We start from the raw sequence: 6,786 nt of genomic DNA on the forward strand, positions 1-6,786 counted from the left end.
TATAATATTAAATATGGTCTATTATTGTATTTATTTATATAGAAGAAAAAAATTAAAAATATTTTTTTATAAAAGTAATAAATATCAAAATATTATAATTAATTATAAATCCAAAAATTAATTTAATTAAAACATAAATTATTCTTATTTTATTTGCATTTGTTATGTAAAATTAAGTACAACAAAAAAGAAAAAAAGAAAAAAAAGTCATTGATGATTCAATTAGAATATTTTGAAGCTTAGGGACCAATTTAAAATTTAACCATAGTTTAAGAATATCAAGTGCAATTAACCCTTAACATTTCATGTAAGCCTAAAAAAGAAATCATCGACCATCTGAAATTGTTAAAAGAAGTAAGAAAAAATATGAAATAATTTTGCGAGGAATTAAATCCTGGGCCATCTTAAAAGATGTCACATTTCACAAAAATGGATTTTGAATCACCTGAATTTGGGTTGAGGAGAAAACCTTGATGTCAATAATGTTACTTAGTAGCATTTTCTTCAATATCATCTCCTCACAGTCCAAACATCATGTTAGAATTTGCTTGAATCAAGCAACCAACTCAACCTACTTTCCACATATTATGGCTGGCCAAAGGTGGGAGAAATTTAAAGGATCTTTGATGCCAAATTTAGTGAATTCCTTCGCCAACCTTAAGTATAAATACCCACTCCCATCTCACATTTCAATCATCCCTCATTCATCCTTCATTTAACATTTCTCTTCCATTCTCTCATTCCCTCTCTTCATTCCTACGCATAGCATCCCATATTTCCTTTCTTTCTTAGCCAGCAAAACCTTGATAAGATCATCTCTTGGCCGGCAACCTTAAGGAGCCATTAGCAAAGGAGCAACATGAGGACCGGAGGAAACTTCTTCAATCAAAGTTTGCTAGGCTGATTTGAACAGAGTTTATTCTTCCTTTACTTGTTACTTTGATTTTAATCATGTTTGCATTGTGCTTTGTTATCTTGTCATCAATAATGGTAGCTTAAATCTGTTTAGCTAGGATGATTGCATCAATTTAGTGAAGTTTTTTTAAAACATGTTTGTAGTGTTTTTGCCTTAGTCTTTCGTGTTTTCAATTAAACTCAAGTATGTATTTCATTCATACATAATTGAATGCATTGGAATTAGCTGAGCGATCCTAACCAAACGACAGCTAATGGACACAATAGTTGAAAAGTGCATGCTTAATTTAGATCCTAACCCAACTAAATTAAAGGTTCATAATAACTTTAACAAGCTCTATTATCTTGCATAGTTTTTAGGTTTATGTGATTAAATTGTTTCAAACCTAACACATCCCTGTTACTTCACATGAATTCTAAGAAACTCATAGTTTAATATTATTAATAAAATTCATGTTTTACTAAGTAAAAGATTTCGAAAGGATTTAATTTGGTTTCAAACTCATGAAAGGTCAAGTTGCCATGGAATATTTTCCAAACACTATTAAATATGAGAAAAATGAATTAAGTTAAATGATGTAACTATTCTAGCCTATTCATGTTATTGATTGTTGAAGTTTCTGTTGTTGCTGCTAAATTCATCTCATATGTTTTAGTTAATTATCATACCTAGATTAGAATGGCATTAGGGATCATCTTGCATCTAGATGATTTAATTTAGTTTAATCATCCATCACTCGAAATATTGTGTTCTTATCATCAATTTGTAAAACTTTAATTTTGTAATTATTTGATTAACATACACAGTCCCGTGGAGACGATAACTCTTTTACTCACTTATTACTTGATAACGATTGTGTACACTTCCACAAACCTACGCGTTACACCAAGTTGTCAAAATATGCAACGTCAAAGTGAGCGGTTGTTGTACCAATGGCAAATGTGCTTGGGTGCTAGTAGGGTTCATTACCCTTCACTTATCATGGGATCCCTCTTGGGGTTAATTCGAAAAGCATGGCAGTTTGCAAGCCAATGTCACCTAAAATCAAGGCCAAGTTAGTTCATTAAATCAGTCTCAAATTCTCTTCCGATATTTTATATGCTAATATTTGAGGCTCCAAAAGAAGTGCTTAAAAAGATTGACTAATCGAGAAGAGATTTCCTTTGAGGTGGTCAAGGTGATAAGAGGAAGATGTGGGAAGTAAGGTGGAGTGTTGTTTGTAGGCCTAAAGTTTTTGAAAGGTTAGGCTTCTCAAATATTATTAATAAGAATAGAGCTATGTTGGAAGTGATGATGGTGTTATGGTGTTGAGAACAATGCTTCATAGAAGAGAATAATTGAAGAGAAGTATGATGTGGGCGACCATGTTTAGAGGCCAAATTTGGAAAATGTCAAAGGAGCGTCAACTGTTCGAAAAAAATATTGTGAACATTAAGACTCGTGTGGGTTTGCTAAAGTTTAATGTTTTATTTTGCTTGTGTTGAATAAATGTATTTCATTCATGTGTTTCTATAGGGAGGGGTATATTTGCCTCTATTAGGTAGGTGTTATGTTATTCTTGTTGTAATGGCTTCGAGGAAGCCTTTTTTTTTTTGTGTGTGTTTGCATGTTATCATGGAAGGTTTAGGGGTTTGTTTCTAGTGGTGGGGTTTTCAATAAGTAGCTTTTAGAAGTGTGGTTCGAAAGTTTATTGATTGTTGCTCATCAAATATTAGTTTACTTATAGGCTAAGTTGTAATTGGGTCAATTGACAACTAAGTAGCAAATAAAGAGATAAATATTAAAAGTTTGTTCATGCAATTCAAAAACTTTTTAAATTTGCAGGATTTTGTCCTGAGAGTTAATTCATTATGTTCAACGAGTACAAGTTGAGATACAAATCTTACTCACTCACCAAGTAGCAACCTCACTTCTATATTCAATCTAGACAATTTTTCCTCTAATACTTTGCCCCTAAAAGTTTAACTATAAATGTTTTTACTCAATTCAGTTTAACTACAATTTTACACCCAATAAAATAATTCCTATATGAATAAGTATAATGCTCTCCAATTCGTGCAAAAAACCTAAACAAGTGATGCATATATAAAAATTAATATAGCTTGTTAAATTATACTCACTTAATTCCACCAAAGTAGCTGTAAAAACATATCTTCAAAATTTCACATAATGATTGAAATTTTCCTTATCTGCACGTTTGGCTTCAATAATAAACTGCTAATAATTCTCATGATTCACTAAAAAAAGTCTAAATATATTTAGTAAAAAAAATATGCCAACAAAAAATTATAGTTTAACACACTCTGCCATTTTTTTTAAGTTGCACTTGCATTGATGTTGGCTAACACTGTTGGCACTAATAGTCTTCCCTCATTAGCAATTTTTGAACAAAATCTTTAGAAGCATTACAAGTACTCCCCTTTAATGCATACACTTAACTATGAATTCAACCAAGCATTCAACCATTAATGCAAAGGAAACAGAAGCATTAAAAAGTAAAATACAAGGTATCCAAGTAACATAGTAAGCATATGAAAATATCAAGTAACATACTATTAACTGTTGGATCTGGTGCCCTAAATGTAGTATTTTTTTATGTACTCTTGTAATTTTTTTGAATAAATTGGTTAATAAAATTATTCATAAATTACATAATACTCTTTGTATATTGTCCTCATGTGATTTTTACATGTAAAGCAAAATAGAAGTAAATATTAGCTCACTGGTTATCTAACGTTTAACTAATATTAAGTGGTATTATATGGTTGAATCATAATACAGAAAGACAACTTATATTAGTAGATGAACCTAAACATGTCCTTAGTCTAATCGAAAATAAGCAATCCAATTGAAATACTAACATGTCATCTATCAAGTCCAATTTGAGAGATGTTTTGTTTTGGGAATCGGAGCTGATAACAGTCCATCGGACAGGACCCAAGAAGAATAGATCATGAATTCATTTGTAAATTTATTCACTTGTGACATTCATAGTGTGGCATACCTTAATCCTGAGTGGATGATAGACTATGTATGCATGACTTGTATACTTTGATGTAAGTAAAAGCCTGAGTTCAAATAGATAAGGAACCAAAAGTTGGTGCGTTGGGTATGCAACTTCTACAATATGTAACATCATTCAAAATAGTGGAATTCATAGCCTAAGACATGGGTAAATGATATCTTCTCATTGACATTAAATGATAGATGAAAAATAAACGTGGTCACGGGTCGTTTGTCTTTGTGATGAATGACTTAATTACTTTATGATACTAATTGACTTTTAATGAAGGAAAATGTAAAGGTTATTATGAGATAAAATAGGATCATCTTGGGAGAACGAATTTATCCCAAAAAGATTAAAGATATCCTATAAGGGTAATACACTTATGACAATGCCACTAGACGAGCACTGATCGAATAGCTTTCGTAATGATATGTAATTGGGGAAAGCTTAGTTATGATGCTATAATGGAATGACTTTTTGACTAAATGAGTTTATAATTAATAAACAAAAAGCTAGAACTTAATTATAAATCATTTGAGCCCTAATCACAAACGTCCAATTGGTCACTCCACTAGCACGTTGAAACCAAAAATGAATTGCATGTTAAATCAAATGAACAAAAATGGATAGAAATGTTAAAGATAGAGAAATATGTTACATTCAGAAATGATTGTGGTTTCTCACTAAGTATAAAAATGGCTTGAGAATTAATTAAGTTTTTTGAATTATTATTTAATTAAATAATTGAAGTTCAAAAATAGAATTAAATTAATTGATCATTGTGAATCTGTTGAATGTAGAAATTAAATATATTTTCTCATAGATTCTTTTATAGTATAGTTGTCATGATTTTAACGGAATTGGAATTGGAATTGGAATTGGTTTGAGAAAATTATTTAATTGAAAAATTAATTTATTTAAATTTTTAATAAATAATGTCTATTTTGAGAAATAGAAATACATGTACTTGGTTGGATTAAATTATAAAGTGTTGGGTTAAAAGTCTAATAAACACATATAATTAGACTTACTATAGGAGAGACCCAAATCCCCATCATAATATTGGATTTAGTACCTTGAGTGTAGTATATTCGTTTCTAAACTTGTAATTTCTTTAAACAAATTGATTAATAAAATAATTCATGAATTACATTAATATACTTTGTCTAGTTGTCCTCGTGTGATTTTTGCATGCAAAGCAAAATAGAAACAAATATTGGTTCATTGGTTGTCTACTATTTAAATTAATACTAGGTGATATTGTGTTGTTGGATCATAATACAGAAAGACAACTTATATTAGTAGACGAACCTAAATATATCCTTAGTCTAATCGAAAATGAGCAAACTGATTGAAAGTCTAGTATGTCGTCTATCAAGTCCAATTGGGGAGATGTCTTGTCTTGGGCATCGGAGTGGATGACTCCTAAAAGATAGAGACATAGATGTGGCTGACTAGACTTACAGTACGTTGGACTGGACCTAAGAAGAATCGATCCTAAATTCCTTTATGGATTTATTCACTTGTAACGTTCAAAGCGTGACATACTATAATATTGAATGGATGACGGACTATGTATGTGTGACTCGTATACTTTGATGTAAGTAAAAGCCTGAGTTTAAATAGATAAGAAATTGAAAGCTGATGCGTTAGGTATGCGACTTCTCAGTATGTAGCGTCACCCACAATAGTGGAATTCATTACCAGAGATATGGGCAAATGATATTCTCTTACTGGCATTACATGGTTGATGAAAAGAAAACGTGGCCTTGGATCATTCGTCTTTGTGGTGAGTGACTTGATTACTATTTGATAATAATTGACTTTTCATGAAGGAATATGTAATGATTACTATGAGATAAAATATAATCATATTGGGAGAGCGGATTTACCCCAAAAAGATTAAGGATACCCTATGAGGGTAATACGCTTATGACAAGGTCATTAGACGAGCACTGATCAAGTTACTTTGATAATAGTATGTCGTAAGGAGAGCTCAATCATGATACTATAGTGGAATAACTTCGTAACTAAATGAGTTTATAATTAATAAGTGAAAAGTTAGAACTTAATTATAAATCATTTGACCCTCAGTCGCATATGTCTAATCGGTCCCTTTGTTAGCTCGCTGAAACCAAAAATGAATTGTAAGTTGAATCAAATTAACAGAAATGGATGGAAATGGTAAAGTTAGAGAAATGAAAAACATTTGGAAATGAATGTTGTTTCCTCTAAATGAAAATGACCTGGAAAATGAATTTATGATTTTTTTAAATTATTATTTAATTCATCAATTAAATAATTAAAGTTCGAAAATAGAAATAAATTTATTGGCCATGGTAAATCTGTTGAATGTAGAAATATTAAATATATTTTCTCAAAGATTCTTTTATGGTAAAATCGTAATGATTTTAACGAAATTAGAATTAGATTAAAAAATTATTTAATTGGGAAATTAATTTAATATGTTTATTTTGGGAAATAAAAAAACAAATATCGGGTTGGATTGAATTATAAAGTATTGGGTTAAAAGTATTTGTAATTGGACCCAATATGGGAGAAACTCAAAAGCCACTCATGTTTAATGCTAGGGACGGCAAACCCTAGTTTGTTTAACTAGGGTACCTAATCCTAGTTAGACTAAGAGTTCGTTTTTCTATTGAAATAAGCTTATACAATTCAACAAGGGTTTCACCTCTTCTCTCAATATATAGAAGGCATCGGTAGAGCTAAATATACAACTTTGAGATATTGTTATTCTGTCTAAACATAGCGAAAGTTTATTTTCTAAGTATAAATTTTTATTTTCTGGAATAATAATTCTATTAATTTCTATTGAGAGAGGTTTTACTTTCCCACTGAA

Source organism: Gossypium hirsutum, chromosome D07 (genome assembly GCF_007990345.1).
Source record: "Gossypium hirsutum isolate 1008001.06 chromosome D07, Gossypium_hirsutum_v2.1, whole genome shotgun sequence".
Taxonomy (NCBI): Eukaryota; Viridiplantae; Streptophyta; class Magnoliopsida; order Malvales; family Malvaceae; genus Gossypium; species Gossypium hirsutum.